This window comes from Equus przewalskii, chromosome 27, assembly GCF_037783145.1.
Source record: "Equus przewalskii isolate Varuska chromosome 27, EquPr2, whole genome shotgun sequence".
Lineage (NCBI taxonomy): Eukaryota > Metazoa > Chordata > Mammalia > Perissodactyla > Equidae > Equus > Equus przewalskii.
Genome location: NC_091857.1, coordinates 40875105 through 40896629, shown reverse-complemented (window position 1 = coordinate 40896629; position 21525 = coordinate 40875105). Strand labels below are relative to the sequence as shown.

The window sequence follows — 21525 nt, the reverse complement described above, 5'->3', positions numbered from 1 at the left end:
GCCAAACTTAACCACTACGCCACAGGGCCGGCCCCTGATAGGGATTTCTGAAGCAGCCATAATAAAAATGCTTCAATGAGCAATTATATACATGCTTAAAACAAATGGGACAAAAAATGGTCTCAGCAAAGAAATAGAAGGTATAAAGAAGAACCAAATGGAAAATTTAGAACTGACAAACACTGAAACAGAAATAAAAACTCACTAGGTAGGCACAGGAGCAGAAGGGAGACGATAGAGCAATCAGTGAGCCTGGAAGATAGAACAACAGAAATGACCAGACTGAACAACAGAGAGAAGAGAGTGAAAAGTAAAATGACTCTAATATTTGTGACATGAAAGTCCCGGAAGAAGAGAAAGAGGGTGGTGCTGAGCAGGCATCTGAAGAAACAAATGGGTGAAAAAATTGCAAATTTGGTGAAAGACAAAAACCTACAGATTTAAGAAGCTGAGCAAATCCCAAACAGGATGAACCTACAGAAATCCACTACAAGACCTTCAGAAGATAAAAGAGAGAAAAGTTCCTGAAAGGAACTAGAGAGAAATGACACATTATCTATAGAGAGACAATGACTCCAATGACAGTGATTTATCCTCAGAAGCCACAGAGCCCAGAAAGGAGCTGCCATGAGGTTTTCAAGTGCTGAAAGAAAAGAACTGCCAGCTCAGACTTCCACACCCAGTGAAAACAATCCTTCAGGCATGAAGGTCACATTATCAATTCTAAAAAGAAAAAAACTAAGAATTTGTCACCATTAGATCTACCATAAAAATAATGATTAAAGGAAGTTTTTCAAACAGCAAGTGATTATAAAACAAAGAAATCTGGAACATCAGGAATAAAGAAAGAACACAAAGAGTAAAAATATGTGTAAATACAATACGTTGTCCTTCTCCTCTTGAGTTATCTAAATTATATTAGATAGTTGAAGGAGAAATTATAGCATTGTTGAACATGGATGTCAACTTATGTAGAGGAAATAATTATGACAATGATTCTAAAAAAGAGAAGAGTAAAGAGATCTAAATGTAGGTAAGGTTTCTTTCATTTACTCAAACTAGTAAATATTGACACCAGTAGATAACAATGTTACCACATTAATATGTATAGCATAATACCTAAAGGAACCACTTTTAAAAAATCTGTACAAAGAGACACACTCAAAAATGTTACAGACAAATCAAAAAGGAATTGTAAAAAAACAGCCAAGTAACCCAAAGGAAGGGAGGAGGACAAAACAGAAAAACAAAAACCAGAGAGAACAAACACAAAACAAACAATAAAATGACAGCCTTAAGCCCTAACATAGCATTTATGATATAAACGGTCTAAATATACCAATTAAAAGACGGAGATTTGCAGAATAGATTAGAGAAAAAGAATGACCCAACTATATGCTGTCCAAGGCAAACATTAATAAAAATAATCGGGAATGACTACATTAATACCAGACATGGCAGACTTCACAGCAAAGACAATAATCAGGGGCAAAGAAGGTCATCACGTAATGATAAAAACTCTGTCCATCAAAGAGTGAGCAATCCTAAATTTGTATGTACTACACAACAAAGCCAAAAAATTCATGAAGTAAAAACTGATAGAACTAAAGGAGAAATAGACAAATCCACAGTTATATTTGGAGACTTCCAACCTCTATTTGGTAGAACAACTAGGCAGAAAATCCAAAAATATAGAAGAATTTAAGGTCATCCTCCAAAATGAGGTAGTTGACATTTGTAGAACACTCTACTCGACAACAGCAGGACACACATTCTTTTCAAGCACCATGGAACATTCACCAAGATAGACCATATCCTGGGCCATGAAGTTAATCGCAACAAATTTAAAAGAATTAAAATCATGTAGATTTCCCTAATTCTCTGATTACACTAAATCAAACTAGAAATCAGTAACAGAAAGACAACAAGAATTTCTCTAAACACTTGGGAATTTAACACACTCTGAATAATCTATGGATCAAAGAGGAAACACCTCAAGCGAAATTTAAAATATACATTGAATTGAATGAAAATGAAAATGAAAATATAGGGGCCGGCCCGTGTTGCCAATCTTTTTTTTTTCCTGCTTTATCTCCCCCAAACCCCCAGAAACAGTTGTATATCTTAGTTGCACGTCCTTCTAGCTGTGGGATGTGGGACACTGCCTCAATGTGGCCTGACGAGCGGTGCCATGTCCGCGCCCAGGATCCAAACCCTGGGCTGCCGCAGCAGAGCGCGCGAACTTAACCACTCAGCCACGGAGCCGGTCCCTGCCAATCTTTAAAAAAAAAATATGCAAGCCCAAATGTACTAGAAATAAAAGGAAAAACTGACATAGCATTGCTAGTATAACATCCCATTGTGTTTCTAACTATATAACATGATCTTCAAAGTGTGCGAGTGAGCTGTCTCGAGTTCAGCTCAGTGTCACCTCACACCTCCTTTTCTCTTCTGTGATCTGTGACAGTCGGGACTATTGTTTCCCACTCCACTCTCTCTCCTGCCTAGGGAATCACACGCTGCACAATCGTGGCTCCAGGTGGTAGAATGCCCCTTCTGCACTTCCCACCCTGGTCCTGATCATGTGACTTATTTGGGACAGTGAGACCTTAATGGACAGAGGAGGCAGGACACAGGCCCCAATGGTTCCTGCACAGGTGGCTTGCCCTGTGTGACTCTCTAACCCATCAGGAGAGAAGCATGCCACTGCCCCTTCAGCCCAGGCCCAGAATGAAGACACAGAGCAGACCTGAACTGAGGTGAAGTCTGGGTCCCTCCTGGGCAGCCAAGCAGGCAAATTCAGATATCATGCCATTTCACCAATAAATTCTTTGGTATACATTTAAGAATATTTTTCATAAGCACCATGCAATTCTCACATGTAACCAAATCAGGAAAAATTCCTTAGTGTCATCTAACCTTCAGTCTATACTCAGATTTCCAGTGACCTCAAAGCTGTCTTTTTACAATCGCTCTGTTCAATAATAATCCAAATAAGGTTTACAGAATGACAGTTCTTACGATATCTCTGTAATATTTTATTCTTTAACTGTTCCCTCTCTTTTTACATCATTTTATTTATTGAACAAACCCAGTCATCATTCGAGATTTGGCTGATGGTCTGCTCTTGGTATATTTTCACAGGTCCTCTAGCCTTGCTAGTTTGCAGAAACTAGCAGTTAGCTCCAGAGGCTTGCTTCAGACTCACATTCAATCCCTGCTTCATAGTCAGTGCTGTCAACATCCTGGTCACACAACATGAGGCAGAACATAACGTGGGTCAGCCTGCCTTCCTGATGCCGAGTTTTATGAGCGGCTCCGGTGGTGTTAGCCCAAGGCTTCCATTATAAACTTCCCCAAGAACCTTTTTACCTCGTAGGTTAACAGCCATTGATTAGCACTGAGATCCTGTATTCATTAAGGATTCAAAAATGGCAATTTTATAATTCTATCACAGTTAGCTTCTATAAGTAAGAACTTTACCTCTTCTACTGTTTGAGGCACTGTTTGAAATATAGTGTACACAGTAAAGGAAAGATGCATGCTGAATGCAGTCCCTATTACTTAGTGATGATCAAGATACTAAGTAGGTTATCCTAATAACGTCCAGAGAAGAATGACTTCTTTCTGTTCTTGTTATTCAGATTCATTATGACTCATGGATTATTAAGTATTTCAGTCCATGGCAGTCCCTATTATTTTTGATGTCCAAAACATCACATCTCTGGCACCCAGAGCCCTTTAAGGTAGATCGTGTGTGGTTTTTGAGGTTACTTCTTAGTCCTGTTAGCTTCCTTACTTTTAGTGAAAATCAGATATTCCAGTCTCATCTTGCATATTTCCTTGTTTGTATAAGAAACTACTTCTCCAAGAAACCTTCCCTTCTAGTAAAATAAAATAGTACTTAGAGACCACAATCTGAATGGCAGAAGTGTTCATAACTACTGTTTTGTGACTGCTCCTAGAACTTTTCCCACGAACTGTCCTAGAATACATTTTTTTTTAAAGTACATCCTGTGGTCCATCCACACAATGGAATCGTATTTAGTGATAAAAAGAAATGAGCTATCAAGCCATGAAAAGACACGGAGGAACACAAAGTTCATATTGCTAACTGACAGAAGCCAATCTGAAAAGGCTACATACTGTAGTATTCTAGCCCATAAAGAGATCCAACAATTTAGAAAGACTGAAATAACAAAGTGTATATCTGTGGCCACATAGAATTAAATGAAAAATCAACAAAAAGATATCAACTCCCCAAAAATCTGGTCAAAGAAAAAAATTGTAAAAGAAATTAGAAATATTTTGATAATGAAATGATAATGAAAAACTACATATCAGAATTTGTGGGACACAGCTAAAGAGGAGCTTAGAGAAAAATGTATGATTATACCAGAAAAGAAGAAAGGTCTAAAATCAATGATATAAGCTTCTACCTTAAGAAGCTAGGAAAAATAAAGCAAATTAAGTCCAAAGTTAGTAGAAGGCAGGTGTGGCAGACAAAGTAATGCCTCACCCTTTACCCCAAAGATGTCCAAGCCCTCATCCCTGGAACCTGTAACCATGTGACCTCACATGGCAAAGGGACTTGGCAGATGTGATTAAGGTTACGTCTACCTTGAGATGAGGAGATCATCCTGGATTATCCAGGTGGCCCAAGAGAATCACATGAGTCATTAGAGTGGAGACTTTCTGAGCTGGGTGAGAGAAGAGTGATGATGGAAGAAGAGTCAGAGACATGTGGTGTTGCTGATGTGGGAGGGGGAGGGCCAGGGAATATGGGAAACCTCTAGAAACTGGAAAAGGCAATGAAATGGATTCTCCTAGAGCCTCCAGAAAGGAATGCAGGCCTGTAACATCCTGATTCTAGCCCTGTGAGACTCGCATTGGAATTTGCCTCTACAGAACCATAAGATGATAACTTTGTGTGGTTTTAAGCCACTAAATTTGTGATAATATTTTAAGGCAGCCATAGGAAATGAATACAGCAGGATAATGTATAATAATAAATATGAATGGAAATGAATGAAACCAGACAAACAATAAAGAAAAATAAAACAAAATACAATTAGTAATCTGTAACTATATATAAAGGAAAATTCCCTAGATGAAGAGAAAGAGAAAACAAAAATCCCAAGTAACAAATATGAAAGATAAGTTGTCACTACAGATCCTACAAATTTTAAAATGATAACGTGGGATTATTATGATGAACAACTTCAGGCCAACAAATATATCAACTTAGATGAACTGGACAAATTCAAAAACCACAACTTCCAAAATTGATACAAACTGAAAAAGGAATTTGAATACTCTTATGGATACTGAAAAAACTGAATGTTGTCAAATACCTTCCCACAAAGAAGACTCCAGGCACTGCGAAATTCTGTGAAACATGTAAAGAAGTGATAACACCAATCTCACACAAACTCCTTCGGAAAATGAAGGAAAAGGAAATAATTCCAAAGTCACTATATAAAGTAGGCATAACTCTGATTTTAGAATCTGAAAAAAATATGCGAAAAATGAAAATTGCAGACCAGTATCTCCCATGACTATGAGTGTAAAACTCCTCATCAAAACATTAGCAAAAAATCCAAGAATCATAACCAAGTAGGGTTTATGCCAGGAATGTAAAATTGGTTTAACATTTGCAAAACCCATCAACATAATTTACCATATTAACAGGATAAAGCAGAAAATGATCATTTCAATAGATGTAGGAAAAATTATTTGACAAAATTCAATAGCATACATGATAAAAACCCTCAACAAATGTATGTTTTTCTATAAAGATAAAACTCTTGATTTCCAATGACATTAACCTGATTACTGACTTGTTTGATCCTTCAGAAAATATGAGGTAGCATTTAGGATTGGGCTACAAGGCAGTCACGGCCTGGACCTCTCCTCAGGTAGGAATCCACAGTGAGAGCTGGACAACAGACATAGAGCTGTGATCCTTGTGGAAGGCAGACACTGGAGGAGCTGCACGTTCACAATGCGTGCTCCCTGATGTGCTTTCTAAGCTGGGGTGCAGAGATTATAGAGGGACTGCTGAGTCAGCTCTAGAGAAGGAACCCTAAAAACCTGTGTGAAGTCTTCCTCAGGTCTCGGCAAATCCTAAACTGTGTCTGAACTCTGGGATGCCAGGATAGTCACCAGGCAGCTGAGGGTCATACTGAAAGCTCAGAGGGAGCCAGTGTGGGACTGGAGTGGAGACCCCGGGGAGCAGAATAGGCTTTCTGCTCAAGTCCCACAAAGGTGACTGGGAAGGGGGGCAATGGCCTTAGATTTGGGCAAAAAGGAAACAGACTTGTCCTAACAAAGCCAAAACTTAGGCCCTGAGAGAAACAAGGTGACCCATTCGCCATTTCAGTCTCTACTGGGACAGAGGGGGAACACATGGAGAGCCCTGCAACACTTCATCCACAATGCCCAGCACACAACAGAGAATTCCCGAATGTGCACTGAAGCAGTGAAAGGAGACTGGTAATCAGAAGATAAAACATCCACAATAGCATACTTAGGGGTGATCCAAATATTAAAGTTAGCAGACCACAAAAGAGCCATGATGATTATGTGATAGAAAACAAAGAAAAAGGTGAACAAAATGGACATGGAATATCTCAACAAAGAATGAAAATTTAAAGGAAAAATGTACTCTAAAACAGAAAATTACAAAATATGAAAGAAAAAACTCATTGTGTGGGGTTACCAAGAGACTAGACACAGCAGAAGCCCAAATTAGCGAACTTGACAGGTTAGTGGTCAACAGAAAAGGTCCAGACTATAGTACAGAGAGAGAAAAAATGGTTAGAAGAAACAAAACAACAACAACAAGCCCAGAAAAGAGCATAAGATGAGGATATATTGAAATGGTTTACCCAAATATATATGATAGTTTAAAAATAACTGTAATAATATTAGTACTAGCAGTTAGTCTCTAGAAATATTTTTTCCCTTAGAAAATATCTTACTGGGGATATAGAGTAAAACTATCATGTTACAAAGTCATTTGAAGTAATTTATTTTTCCTATTTGGTTGCATCACCAACTTGACAACCATTTATACATTTAAACTAATTAATTCCCATTCATTTTCAATGTTTAGCAATTGCTTTCTCATTTGTTTCTTGATTTAAATGTTTATTGATTATCCAAAAACCTTTTCATGATTCCATTGTCAAAATTATATAATAAGATTTTCATTAACAGAAATCTTTCCACTTCTGTCCCATTTTGGTCTCTCCCTTCCAATATAAGTAACCAAAAACTAGTTTTGGGTATGGATCCTTCCAGGGTTCTTTTGAGCATATAAATGAATGCATCACCTACACACACAGTTGCATACATACATAGCTACCTTTTAGGGTAGAGTACTATAAACAGTTCTGTACCCTGCTTTTTTTTACTTAATGTATTCCAGAGATCACGTTGAATCAGAATATAGAAATATCCCTCACTCCTTTTCTACAGCTGCATAGTACTCCATGGTATGAATAAGGCCCAGTTTATTCAGCCTCTAAATGAACCTGCGGACCATCACCATATTTTGCCATTCCTACCATGCTATAAGGAACACCCTGTGTGTGCCTCACTCCCTATTTTGTCCAGTGATACTCCTGGTAAAGTCCCAGAAACAGGACTAATGGAGCAAAAGGTAAACGCAAAGGAAATTTTTCTAGATGTTGACAAGTTCCCCTCCACAAGTACTGTATTAGTCAGCTCAGGCAGCTGCAACAAAATACCACAGACCAGGAGGCTTAAACAATAGACGTTTAATTCTCACAGTCCTGGAGGCTAGAAGTCCAAGATCACAGTGCAGGCAGGGCTGGTGTTTCCTGAGGCCTCTCCTGGTATAGACAGCCACCGCCACCTTTTCCCTGTGTCATGATGTGGTCATCTCTCTTGTGCATACACATGTCTGTCTGTCCAAATTTCTTCTTACAAGGACACAAGTCAGACTAGATTAGGGCCCAACCTAGTGCTCTCATTTTAACTTAACTACTTCATTAAGACCCTCTCTCCAAATGTGGTCACACTCTGAGGTAGTAGGGGCTGGGATTTCAACGTATGAATTTTGGGGTGACACAACTCAGCCCAGTATCGCACCATTTCTCTACACCCACCAGCAATGGATGAGAGTGTCTGTCTCCTCACACGATCCGAGTATTCTAATCTTTGTTTTGCTTAAGCTTTGTCTTCCTTAAAGGTCACATAGTTGTTTCAGTTTTCCAAATCAATCTGAGAAGCTCTGTTCTGAAATAGGACAGTTTAATGATTGCTTATTTTGAAACAGGAGGATTTAATAATTTCCATTTATCATCAGTAGTTAAATAATTAACCCTACTTCTCAATTCTTCATTATGATTTTTTGCTGTTTCCTTATTTAATGATTTGGCTCATATGAAATATATTTTTATTTACATTCAGGTGTAAAAATACTGAGCTAGGTCCCAGATATTTTCTTAACTTCTGCAGTAACTTGGATGATATTCATCCTCTTTCCTCCTTCTTATTACTAATAGGATCTAAAAGTGAAACAGGACCTTTTAGTCCCCATCATCAAGAAATCAGGAAAAAAAGAAAATTTTATTATGTTTGTGCCATTGTACCAGTTAGCACTGCCTTAACTAAGACCATGAGTCTGGATACTTTAATTACCATAGTGACTAGTTTGTGACTAAAAGTGACCCCAGGACATGTTCATCTGAGAGGAGGAAAGATCCAGGTCAGCTTGATGTCTCAGATAAACAAGGTTCTGACTCTATAGAAAGATACCATGGAGGTGCCTCGGACGGAACCATGTCTCTCCCTCCAGGGCCACCCAGCGCCAGGTGGAGCCATAGCACTCTCCCTGCTCCCGCCAACCTCAAGGGTGCAGCTGGCAGTCCCTGCCCGGTTCTCCCCTGGCCCTGCTTCTGAGATGGTGCTGTGCTGCGTCTGGGTAACCGGAAGCTCATGTCACCAAAACTATGCAGTAATGTCCAGTCAGCGCTGAGCTGGTGCCCAGGGAGAAGGAGTGACATTTGGGGAAGGGACATGAGCCTGTAACACGTGCTGTGCTTGGGCTTGAACAGAAAGAAGGCAAACTCCTGGGCCAGACGGTGTGGAGCCATAGAAAGGGCGGCCTGGCCCGGGAGTGGTGTTCTTACCCTCTCTGGGTGATCTCCCAGCAGCTGGCTCCTGTCCCTGCAGCGTACCCTTGGCCAGCTTTTGCCCCAGTGAAGTCCAGGTGAACTTCAGGCGGCCCCTGGTCATGGGCATGGGGTGCTGAGCAGGTTGCAGGGATGCCTGTTATTCCGGTTCAGAGTGGGGAGGAAACTGAGGCACAAAACTGTCCTTCACCTGGTGCCACGTGCCCCAGCCATGTGGATAGTCCTGACCAGTGGAGAGAAGGATCCAAGATAGGGAGAGGCAGGGACCTGGGAGAAAAGGAAGGGAGAAGAGGGTGCGAGAGAGATGAGCAGAGCCAAGGGGGAGGGAGACAGATAGACTAAGAGGGGTCAGGGAGAACAGAGGTTGAGGAGGAGGGGGAAGAAACCAAAGGGCAAAAGGCAGAAACAGGCATGTTTACTTGGACAGCTCCAACGGGGTGCTTGGGACAGTGCCCGAGACAGGAACCCAGGCAGTGCTGCCCAGGACCTGCAAGCCTCGGCTCTCTGACAGGGTGCCCCCTGCCCAGTGTCGCCACGGGTGCACAGGCCATGAGCCGTGTGCTCACAGGAATAACTAGAGTGAGAGGACATGTCCTTCCACGTTCACTGCCTCAGTGACATCACTGCCCTTCAGACCCTAGAGCCTAGGAGCGGCCAGCTGGCCTCTGGTCAGGGCAGAGCAGACCTATGCCCACGAGGTCCCCGTCCCTGCAGCAGCACCTCGGCAGCCCCAGGTGGGTGGGGAGGAGGCTGCCCGGGGAGTGACACAGGATGGCTCTCTGAAGACTGTCCCTCAGCCAGCTGCTCACTGAGAGGTGGGCACCACAAAGATTTCCTTCCAGAGGTCTCACTGCTGAGGAGTGAGTGGTGACAGCATTTTCTCACTGGAGTTCTGATTTTACATCTTATAACTTCTACATGAAAACGAGGTCTGTGGCTTTCATCCTACTCTCTCCAGGAAAACAGCATAATCCATAGGGCGACCATGTAAACATAACACGTGAGCATCATCTCAAAGGCTGCGTGCCAGCCTGGAGAGAAGGGCTGGCTCAGGGCAACACTCGCTGCATATGGCAGACAGGAAAAGAAAGTAGCTAAATTCTAATCTTTGAGCCTGTTCTTCAGAGGAAACCGAGAAATGCTCCAAAAGTGGGAGATGGAGACTCCATCAAGCCCAACTTCTAGCCCTGTTCCGTGGGGCACCCTCGCTGCTCCTGGGAAGGGGACATCCCCACTGTGCCTCCCTTGTACCTCAGTGACCTCCTCACACATCTTCTGGAGGCGCTGGATCCACACTGGATCATGAGGAAGGGAAGAGGAGGGGAGAAGGAGCCCACCCAGCTCAGTGACTAGCCCCACCAGCAGGCCAGGGAAAGGGTCCTCGGGAGAGAAGCTGCCCAGGCCTGGGCTGAGCAGCAAGCACAGGGGGCTTCTGGTGACTTCCCTCAACCCAAAACCATGGGGAAAAGTCCACACTTCAGTCCAGGGGTGGGGCATCGCAAGCTGGGGAGCCTCAGCTTCAGAGCTGGGCTGGGACCAGGCCCACCAGAGCTCTGGACGTGCTGAGAGCACTGCAGGGACTCCAACCCTCCAGCCCAAGAGCACACAGGGGCCCCGGCAGCAAATCCCATCAGGATGCCCTCTGAGTAAGGGGGTACACTGTGAGACAGCTCCCCTTCCTGAGACGGCTCATTGGATTTACAGCTGGAGAAAACAGTTTTGATTTCTCACCATGAACTATTTCAAACCTAGAGAAACTAAAACTATGAGACATCAGTGTACCCAATACTAAGAATTAACAAATCTTAACATTGTGCTATATTTGATTCAGCTTATTTCTTAAATGAATAAAATGCACAAAAGACTAAAGAACTGCCCCAGCAGCCTGTTCTCTGCTCGTGTGCCCTCCAGAGGCCCCTGCCATCAACAGGAGTGGGAGTTCTCCCTGTGCACACTGTCGCACTTCTGCCACCAAGGCATGTGCCCTAACAAGATCTCCTATTACGTCATGTGTTCAGAAAACCGGTATAAATGGCATCATGTGCACATGTCCACTGCTGCTTACATTCAAGATTATGTTGTTAAGGCAGATGGGAACTAGACTTATTGTGGTGATCGCTTCACAATGTATACAAATATCGAATCATTATGTCATATACCTGAAACTAATATAATATAATATATCAATCATACCTCAATAAAAAAAAGATTATGTTGTCAAGATTTATCCACACTGATGCATGCAGATCTAATTCTTCATTTTAGATGAGATGTATTTATATGTCTAGTCCCATGTAGACTGGGCATTTCTGAATATTTGCAAGGGAACCTGTTCACATGTCTCCTGGTGCACCGTGCCTGGTTTTTCTCGAGTGCACTCCAAGGAGAGGGCCAGCTGGGTGGTGGGGGATACGGCAGTCCTCAACCTCCCTGGTCACTGCCAGGCTGCTCTCCCAGGTGGGCGCTCCGGTCTGGTTCCCCTAGCAGTGTGAGTGTCCTCCAGCATGCTTGTCCACTCCCCAGATCTTCAGCCCACATTTGCCAGTGAAGTCATGAAGCGGCCCCTCCCCTGTTCTTGACATTCCTGGGGTTGAGGGAGGCTGGGCCCCTCATGTGGTGACTGGCCAGGCATTTCCTCCTCTGTGGCTCTGGTGCATTCTTTGCCCCATTTTCAGTGGATCCATTCGTCCTTTGCCTTCCTGATCTGTGGCCTGCCTTGCATAGTTGCACATAGCCCTAGCCTATGAGCACATGAGGAGGAGGACATGGAGGAGCCTGGGCTCATGGTGGGATGTGGTGAAGGTAGACTTGGGAAGACGGCCAGCCTGGGAAGAGGACTAGAGGGCCAGTGGTTCCCCGCAGTCAGGAGGACAGGAGCAGGTTCTGGGGTCTGGCTCCTGTAAGGTACCAGAGAACACTGTGGGAGGACAGCTGGCCAGGCCCGGAATGCATCTTGGGAGAGAAGTCTCCACAGAACAAGGATGCTCACGTCCGTATTCCCAGTGACTGGAAAACCCGGAGAGCAAGCAGAATAACCAAACTTTCAGACACTGCCCCATCTAGTGGTAGACAAGGAAAAAAGCCTACATCCAGTCAGGAAAGGAGCATTCCCAGAAGCAGGTGGGGGGCAGGGTGGGTGTGGCAACAGCCTCGGGAGGAGAGGTTTTCTGAAAGGAACATAAGAACAGTCAATAATTCGTTGACTTTAAAAATCAGCAGGTCATGCATAAGCTGTGTCCTGCAGCTTCAGAACAGGAAGGAGGTGGAAGTCTGGCTGCAGGGGCTGAGCATGAGTACAGCTTGGTACAAGAGAGGCTGCAATTCAATGTTATTATAAAAATTTGGGCCATGCAGTTAGTTAAAGATAACCAGGAGCTATAGATACTTTAAAAGGAAGGGCAGTAAGTTTTTATTTGTGATAATGTGATTCTCTGCCTAATATATTCCAAATTATGGGACCCAATAGGATGCAGTTTCTAATAGATTATAAACTGAACATGCAAAAATAAATATTTTTACTATATATCAGTAATAATTACAATAGAAACCAAGAATATGAAATATAAAATGATCAGGGAAAACTTGAATAAGGAGCACAAAAGATCTATACCAAGAAAACCATAAAATTTCATTGAATGTCCTGGATGGTATATGAGCAAAGAGCCCCACCACATCCCTTCCTCTCAACATAGATGTGTAACTAATGAGAGGCCAACCCAAATCCAACTACATTTTTTAAAAGTGACAGAAGGACTCTAACATTCATCTGGAAGTACAGCAGTGTGAAATAAACTAGAGTTTTGGAGAAAACATAGTAAGATGGGTCATAACTTGGCCTTTTGTAGAAACAGACAAATATCCATGAGATGGAATATATCAGAAGACTCTCAAAGGCACAAGCATTTGCAACCAATTACTGCGATAAAAGCAGCCCTTCTCATCAGGAGGGAGGTTCTGATTAGCTGTAATATGGCACTGAGATTACTAGCTAATCTTTTAAAACAAAACAAAACAGGAGCTGGCCCTGTGGCACAGCAGTTAAGTTCGCACGTTCCACTTCGGCAGCCCAGACTTTGCCGGTTCAGGTCCTGGGTGAGGACCCACGCATCGCTTGTCAGGCAGTGCTGTGTCAGGCGTCCACATATAAAGTGGAGGAAGATGGGCACAGATGTTAGCTCAGGGCCAGTCTTCCTCAGCAAAAAGAGGAGGATCGGCAGCAGATGTTAGCTCAGGGCTAATCTTCCTCAAAAAACAAAACAAAACAAAGCCCAGTTGTCACTCGGCGAGGGAACGCTGCTGGGGCCAAATCTGCAACCAAATCTGCAAACCACGCTTCCAAGATTCCTTTGGGCACTGCTTCTTCATTGCTGAAGAGCAAACTACCACAACTTAGGGCTGAAAACAGTAGCCACTTATCAGCTCACAGCCACAAAGGGGAGTGGACAGAGGGTAGCTTGTTCTCCAGGGAGAAAGGTCCCAAATGCAGGAGTCAACCAGCTGTGTTCCCCCTGGAGCTGGGTCTCTTCAAGGCTCACTCAGGATGCCGCTGAGTACAGCTCCCTGTGGCTGTAGGACTGACATTCCATTTCCTGGCTGTCAGCTGGGGGCCACTCTCAGCTCCCAGAGGCTGCCTGCATTCCCTGGCACATGGCCAGAGATGGAGATGCTCCCTCATCTCGAATCCTTTCTGGCTTCCTCCATCTCTGACATGTATACCCAGACTTAAAGGGATCATGCGACTGGGTCAGGACCACCCAGACCATCTCCTTTCTGATTCACTCCAAGTTAACAGATTAGAAACCTTAATTACATCTACAAAATCCCTTTGCCAGGTAACACAACATAATCACAGGACTATGTCCCATGACCCACCCACTTTCAAGGGGAAATTAAGCAAGGCTTGCATACTGGGGTGAAAATCTTGGGGTCCATCCTAAAAGTCTGCCCACCACACCTCATCAGCTGACTTTCTGTTTGGTTCTCCAGCAGGAGGTCCGGAGGGAGACCCAGAAGCAGAAGGGCAGGCAGGCCTTCCTCCTCTGGCTCATCAGTGTGGCAGCGGGAGGATGGAGCGAGGGCAGAGGCAGCTCCTTTTCGGAGAGTCAAGCGGAATGAAGCAACCCCTTCAGGAGGATGTGGAGCTGGGTCCAGCAGCGTCTCCACCAGTACAGCAGTAGGGGGGCTTCCAGAGGCACGGGGATACTCCCTGGGCCCACGACCCCAGCCCCTGGGGGCCTGCTTGGCATAGGACCCTCAGCTCAACCACCTGGGCCAATCCCCATGACTCAGCTGCTCTCAGCCTCAGCCCCTCATTCTAAATGAGGACAAGAAAATACCCACCTTTCAGCATTGTGAAAAGTACTGTGTAATTTGCAAAGTGCTATACAAATGAAGAGTTTTAAGCCTTATTTTCCCAGGATAATTCTAGAGTAAGAACAGAAAATAAGAGAAAGGAACAAAGTGTGAGGAATGTATTTACTCTATTACTTCTGAAAGCGTCCAGATACAAACAATGCCAGCCTTCACCTATTTGCTGGTGATGTTAGGAAGAAAGGAAGACTGTGCTCCGTGCTCTGGGAAGAGCGTGTCTCCTGATCACTCTCAAGTGGGCTCAGGTGCAGGGAACAGCTGGTCCTTCCAGCAGGAGACAAGAGGGGAGGCAGGTAGCATTACCCTCAAGGTCCCCAGCTCAGCTTTAGTTGCCTCTGTGTGCACTTCTCCACCCTGCTGCCCCAAAAGGCCCCAAGCACCCAATCCAGATAGCCCCACATCCCTGGAAGGGCCACTGCAGGCAGCAGGACGAGAGAGGGGGCAGGAGTTCCAGAAGGAAGGAAGGAGCAAGCTCTCCTCTCCACAGTGGGGGCTGGCTAGGGACCCTAACCTTGGCTTTCTCCCGTGGTCCAGCCTGGGACCCTGACTTTTTGCCACTCCTGCCCCTCCACATTATATATATTACTTTCTTCCTGCTGCCCTCACTCAGGTCAGGGGTGGTTTCCGCTCCCCCAGCAACAACCCATGTCACATACAAACACCTTTCCCATAGAAGGAAGCCTCCAGGGGGCCTTAGACCTTCCCATGCCGTGGCTGTGGGTGTGTCCCCAAACCACAGCTGAGAGAGTATGACCCAGACTGCCACAACCAGAGACTAAAGAAGGCAGGCTCACTTCATCCTTTCTTCTGCCCATACCCGGACACCTGGACACCTGGGCTCCACAGGCGCTGAGAGACTTGGGGGTGAAATTCGGTGCCAGGCACACTGAGCACTTGCCTGAGCGGCTCCCCAAACCCCAAAACCCCGTCCTATGCATCGTGTTTGCATTTAAACTTCTTGGGAAAGGGAGATGGGCAGGCGCCTTGCTCCCTGCATTCCTAGGACAAAACCAACCAGGGCTTCTTCCTAACCTTCCCACAGGCCCCGCAGGAGTCCTGGGGATAGACAGTAGCACCACGCTTCCACTCCATGGAAGGGACAACAAAAGACGACTATCGTCCTGGGCCAAACTGTTCTGAGGGGCAAAAGATAAAAAAACCCACAAACATAATAAAAACAAAATAAACATAAGCAAAATTTAAAATAAGGTTATTTTAAAAGTCTGGCCAGCAGCATAAGCAAAAAATACATAAACCCACTTGCATGGTCACCACACCCAGAAGAAAGGTGGGCTCTGCCCCCTCAGAGCCCCTCGGGTGCAAGAAGCGAACAGAGGCCCTGCCTGCACACAGCAGCACAGACAAGCGTCAGGCGAAGGAACAGTCCCCAGGTTGTGAGGAGAGAAACCATAAAAATCAGTCTATTTTTTGAAGTGGCTCTGCAAGGGATTTTCAATGAATGAAGTTAAAGAATCAAAATAAAATTTTTACAACAAAATAAAGATTTTTGTTTTCAAATTATAATTCTGTCCAATGCAGACTGAAGTTTTTACTCTTTATTGAAAATAAGAAAACAGTCACAAACAACTCATAGGGATTCAAGAGAAATATTTTAGTATCAACTAAAAATACAGTAAAACCCAGCCAATCCTTCAACCATGACAAGAGTAAACCTTTTCCTTATGCAGCCTACACTGGTGTCTCCGTGGCTGGCAGCCCTGGCATCTCCACAACTTCCCCTGCAGTGTTCCCATGCCCAAACCCACTCCCCAGAAGCCTTGCCCTGGGGTCCTCAGGGTCCTCATGCTGTTCTGCTCCCACCTCCCTCCAAGCCTCTCCTCCCTCTGAAGCCAGAGGAACACTGCAAAAGCACAAATCTGCCCTGCCCTGCCCTGCTTACCACGCCCCAGGCATTCCAGTGTCCAGGAGGAAGCACAAGTGCCCCAGCTGAGTCCTCCCCACCCCTCATACCTGCCCACATCACTCATACTCAGGCATCCCAGGACTCTGTCCCTTCCCAACACCCTGCTGACCCTACCCTCAGAGCCCCACCTTGAGGGCCTCGGCCACCACAGCCCTAAGCTCACACAGCCCAGGAGACATGTAGACAGCTCATAAATGTAATTATCTTTCATGAATATTAAGCCAAGAAGAGGCAAGTGAAGGGAGGTTAAACCATCAGAGCTGTTTTATAATTTGAAAGATCATACTGACCATGGACATCAGGGCCTTGGGCTCCGAGAGAACAGCAAGGAGGGGCCGTGCCCACACAGGAGGCCGACAACCAGCGATGCTGCTGTAGGACCTGCTGGAGCCCCGGGTCCCTGGCTCACCTGTAGGAGCGAAGAGGAAGGGCCCCCAGCTGTGAAGTAAGGAGGAGGAGGGCAGTGAGAGCTAAGCAGCATCTGCACCCCTGCCTGGGATGCACCCCAAGGGAAGGAGCCCCCTCTAAGGTCCAGCTGAGCGGTCACAGCCGGATCATGAAGACGTCCTCTAGGAAAAGGAGGGGGAGCTCTCAGAGAGCTCCCAGAGGGACAGTCAGTGCCAGAAGACAACTGATCAGCTCAGTAAATGTCACTCAGTAAATGTCACTAAGAGACACTGGAGGGATGTGCACCATAAGAGTTACAAACATAATTAGTTTTTATAATATGATTATTTTAAACTTAGAGAATAATCATATGGGTTTGAATCTTCACATACTGTTTTAGTGTTTTCCTGCTGGAGTACTTAACCTTGTCTCACAGGCACGAGCCAAACATTTGCTAATGTAACAGATCAGCAAATGCAGTGATGGGTTCTGAATAGCACTCATGTTCTAGAATTTCTTCCAAAGGAAACGAGAGCCAAAAGCAAAAAATGTGCGAGAAGCATATAAGCAGAGCGTGTAACGAAAGTCTACTGCAATCAACTGTGTGATAAAGGTGTGGTTTTAAAGTGGCTACGTGAACAAACTGATTACGACCAACATGATGCCAGATGTGGATCGCCTCCCTGTGAAACCCGCATGGAGAAGAGCAAATGCAGTGAGGACGTGGCACGTGGAATCTGTCTGTAATCCTGCCCAGGCTGACCCCTTTCCCCATGGTCACTTTCACTCCTTTCATACCCAGAGGTGACTGCAGTCTGTCTCGGGAGCGTCCCTAGAGCACAAAATGGGCACAGCACTGCCCGTGTGCCTGGGGCTTCACCCATGACATCCTCGGCCAGCTGAGGTGACAGCTTCCTCTGGTTTTACAAGTTTCTGCCTTTCCCACAGCTCCTATCTATAAGAGGACATGTCGCCTCCACTTCACAGAGACCCGGTCCAAGGTTACCGCCAGGACATCTCCATCAGGCTGGGAGCCCTCAGGCGAGCTCCTGCATCGTGCTCTCACTGGCCACGAGGGCAGCCCCTGCCAGGGACGTCTGGTGTTGCTCAGGATAAAAGCAGAAAGCTCTACAGAAGAAGCAGTTGCGTGCCCAGCGTCTGGGCTCCAGCCTCAGGCCTTTGCCCAAGGCCATCTCTCTGCGCCCCTTGCCCTCTGGCCCCCTACCACACAGCAGTCAGCGCAGCTCCAGCTATGTTCAGAAACTCACTCTTGGCATGTGTACCATGAGCCCACTAAGAACTGAGTAGAACCACGGCTGGTTACACTTGATAGTGGAGAAAAGCAACCTTGGCAACAGCTTGAGGCACTGTAACAGGAAGTCGTCGCACACGCAGCCAGACCCCTTCCCCCAGGCACCCACCTAGCCTTGGAGAGCTCAGTGCCACCTGCCCTCCCCAGGCCTCCTGGGCTCAGAAACCCCAGTCACTTCAAGAGGCTTATCCTCTTCTCACTCAATTTTTTATCATATTCTGAGGGAGTTATTTTGTTTTAATTAAAATTCCAGGGGTCCGGCCCGGTGCTGAATGGGTAAGTTCACACACTCCGCATCAGTGGCCTGGGGTTCCCTGGTTCAGATCCTAGGCACAGATCTACACACCGCTCATCAAGCCATGCTGTGGAGGCATCCTACATAGAAGAATTAGAATAACCTACAACTAGGATATACAACTATGTACTGGGGCTTTGGGGAGGGAAAAAAAGAGGTAGATTGGCAACAGATGTTCACTCGGGGCCAATCTTCCTCACCAAAAAAAAAAAAAAAAAAAAAGGCTACTACCTCTTCCTCTCTGGAAAAAAAAATTCCAGTTTGAGGGAAAGTATTGAGAAACTAAAACAGAGAAAGGCTGGCTCCAGCATCCCCGGCTCCAGGTGGCCTCTAAAGTGGTCCAGATACCTGGCCCTCAGCCTTGGCTCACTTTAGGATCCCCAATTGGTGCACTGTTAAATCAACTCCTCCCAAAGTCTCACAGGAGATATGCCTGGAGAAGGGCCATCACATTTTCCACTGAAGAATTCAATTTACTTATTTATTTGACAGCTTTTTATTGTGATGTAATGTCAAACCTTGAGAAAACTTGTATGAATATTACAAAGAACTTCTATATATCCTTGAATTGTTCCTCCAATTGCTCACATTTAGGCTTGCTTGTCATGCATGTATTCATTCATTCATTCTCCCTATTGATCTACACCATCTGAGAGTGATTAGCAGACATCACGCTCTTCAACTCCAAATACTTCAGTGTGTATTTCCTAAAAACAAGGACATCCAGATAACGCCAGTACAATTACCAAAACCAGAATATTTAACATTGATACAACACTGTTACCTAATTCCCTGGCCACCTACCCACCACGCCCTACCACAAGACACACTCCAATTTCATTCATTAAGCCTTCATAGTTTAACCATTCATAAAAATCACAGAAGAGGGCATTCTAGAGGCACGAAATTAGGAATGCTACTATAAACCACGTCTCCCTTCTAAGAAGTTCAGGAAAACAAATTTCCTGCAAAGTCAAATCCCATACAAAGTTTTTTAAAGACAAAAGAAAATAAGAAAGAAAATGACATCCCTACTGACAACAAACATACGCCCTAAAGACACGCTAGCAAAAATAGAAAAACAGTAATCTGACATCTTTACGTTGATTAAAAGGCATTATGATAATGATGCAAGAGATGAAAAAAATATAATTCAGAATTAGAAAAACTAAAGAATGAGGTCACAGAACTCAGGAAAGAATCGGGAATAAAAGAAAAAATATTTCAAAACTTCAGATGAAATCAGAAGACACACAAGATCAAGTAAACACAACAGAGGAAAATAGAAGACGAAAGAGAAAACCTAAAAATCAAAAGGAAAATGAAACAACGAGAAGAATTCAAGAAAAGTGAGACACAGAGAAGACAGGCAAAGCAGAGCAGACACACGTGAGCAGAGCAGAGAGGAGACTGGAGAGGGCCAGCAGCCCTCCAACAGCGCTCAACAAACTCCTTAAAGTAAAATAGTGTGTAAACTGAATGTGGTGTTGCATTCCATCTGTTAACATTTTATTTATGGTTTGCACATCTGTCTTCAGAAGGCAGAGGTACCTATAGATTAAGATTACCTGCAGGATACTTTTTAATTGAGGTCAAACCAGTTTATAACATTGTGAGTTTCAGTTGTACCTTTTGTTTGTCAATCTGCATATAAATGTGCCCCTTCCCTCCTGGTGCCCACCTCCCAACCCCCTCCCCCCTCGTAACCACTAAACTGTTCTCTTTGTCCGTGTGTTTGCTTATCTTCCACACGTGAGTGAAATTATGTGGTGTTTGTCTCTCTCTGTCTGGCTTATTTTGCTTAGCATAATACCCTCAAGGTTCATCCATGTTGTTGCAAATGGGTCAATTTTGTCTTTTTTATGGCTGAGTAGTATTCCATTGTATATACACAACACATCTTCTTTACCCATTCATCAGTCGATGGGCACTTGGGTTGTGAATAATGCTGCAGTGAACATAGGGGTGCATAAGTCTCTTTGAATTGCTGATTTCAAGTTCTTTGGATAGATACCCAGTAGTGGGATGGCTGGGTCATGTGGTATTTCTATTTTTAATTTTTTGACAAATCTCCACACTGGTTTCCATAGTGGCTGTGTCAGTTTGCATTCCCACCAGCAGTGGATGAGGGTTCCCTTTTCTGCACAACCTCTATGACATTTGTTATTTTTGTCTTGGTGATTACAACCATTCTCATGGGTGTAAGGTGATATCTTAGTGTAGTTTTGATTTGCGTTTCCCTGATTAGTGATGTTGAACACCTTTTCATGTGCCTATGGGCCATCTGTGTATCTTCCTTGGAAAAATGTCTGTTCATATCCTCTGCCCATTTTTTGGATCAAGATTTTTTTCTTGTTGTTAAGTTGTGTGAGTTCTTTACATATTATGGAGATTAACCCTTTGTCGAATATATGATTCGCAAATATTTTCTCCAAAAAAGTTGGTGGGCTGTCTTTTCATTTTGATCCTGGTTTCCTTTGCCTTACAGAAGCTCTTTAGTCCGATGAAGTCCCACTTGTTTATTTTTTCTTTTGTTTCCCTTGTCCTAGTAGACATGGTATTCAAAAAGATGCTGCAAGGACTGATGTCAAAGAGTGTACTGCCTATATTTTCTTCTAGGAGTTTTATGGTTTCACGTCTTACCTTCAAGTCTTTGATCCATTTTGAATTAATTTTTGAGTATGGTGAAAGATAATGGTCTACTTTTATTCTTTTGCATGTGACTGTCCAGTTTTCCCAATACCATTTATTGAAGAGACTTTCCTTTCTTCATTGTATGTTCTTAGCTCCTTTGTCAAAGATTAGCTGTCCACAGATGTGTGGTTTCATTTCTAGGCTTTCAATTCTGTTCCATTGATCTGTGATTACCTGCACAATTTTATATCATGATATTACTGATCTCACAAAATGACTAGAGGAACTTTGGCTCTTTTCTATACTCTAAAACAACCTACATACTGTATGAATTGCATTTCCTTTAGGCGGTATTATAATATGTCTGCAAAGTGGTACTGTCCAGCGCAGATCTCTGAGCCTTGTGCCAGCCCCTTCCACAGTGACGCATTATTCAGAT

General features: G+C 44.3%; 1 protein-coding gene across 50 annotated transcripts in view; it reads right to left on the bottom strand.

Annotated features, from left to right (window-relative positions):
- The window catches only part of PCBP3 (poly(rC) binding protein 3), a 280291-nt gene that overhangs the window by 112782 nt on the left and 145984 nt on the right, over positions 1 to 21525 (bottom strand). Inside the window, exon 1 of one of the 50 annotated variants that reach the window (XM_070597958.1) lies at positions 9162 to 9296. The exons of the other annotated variants lie outside the window; for them this stretch is intronic. The gene's annotated coding sequence lies outside the window, so the exon portion shown is untranslated. Of the gene's footprint in view, positions 1 to 9161; positions 9297 to 21525 lie in introns of those variants that run through there. 50 annotated transcript variants of the gene reach the window in all.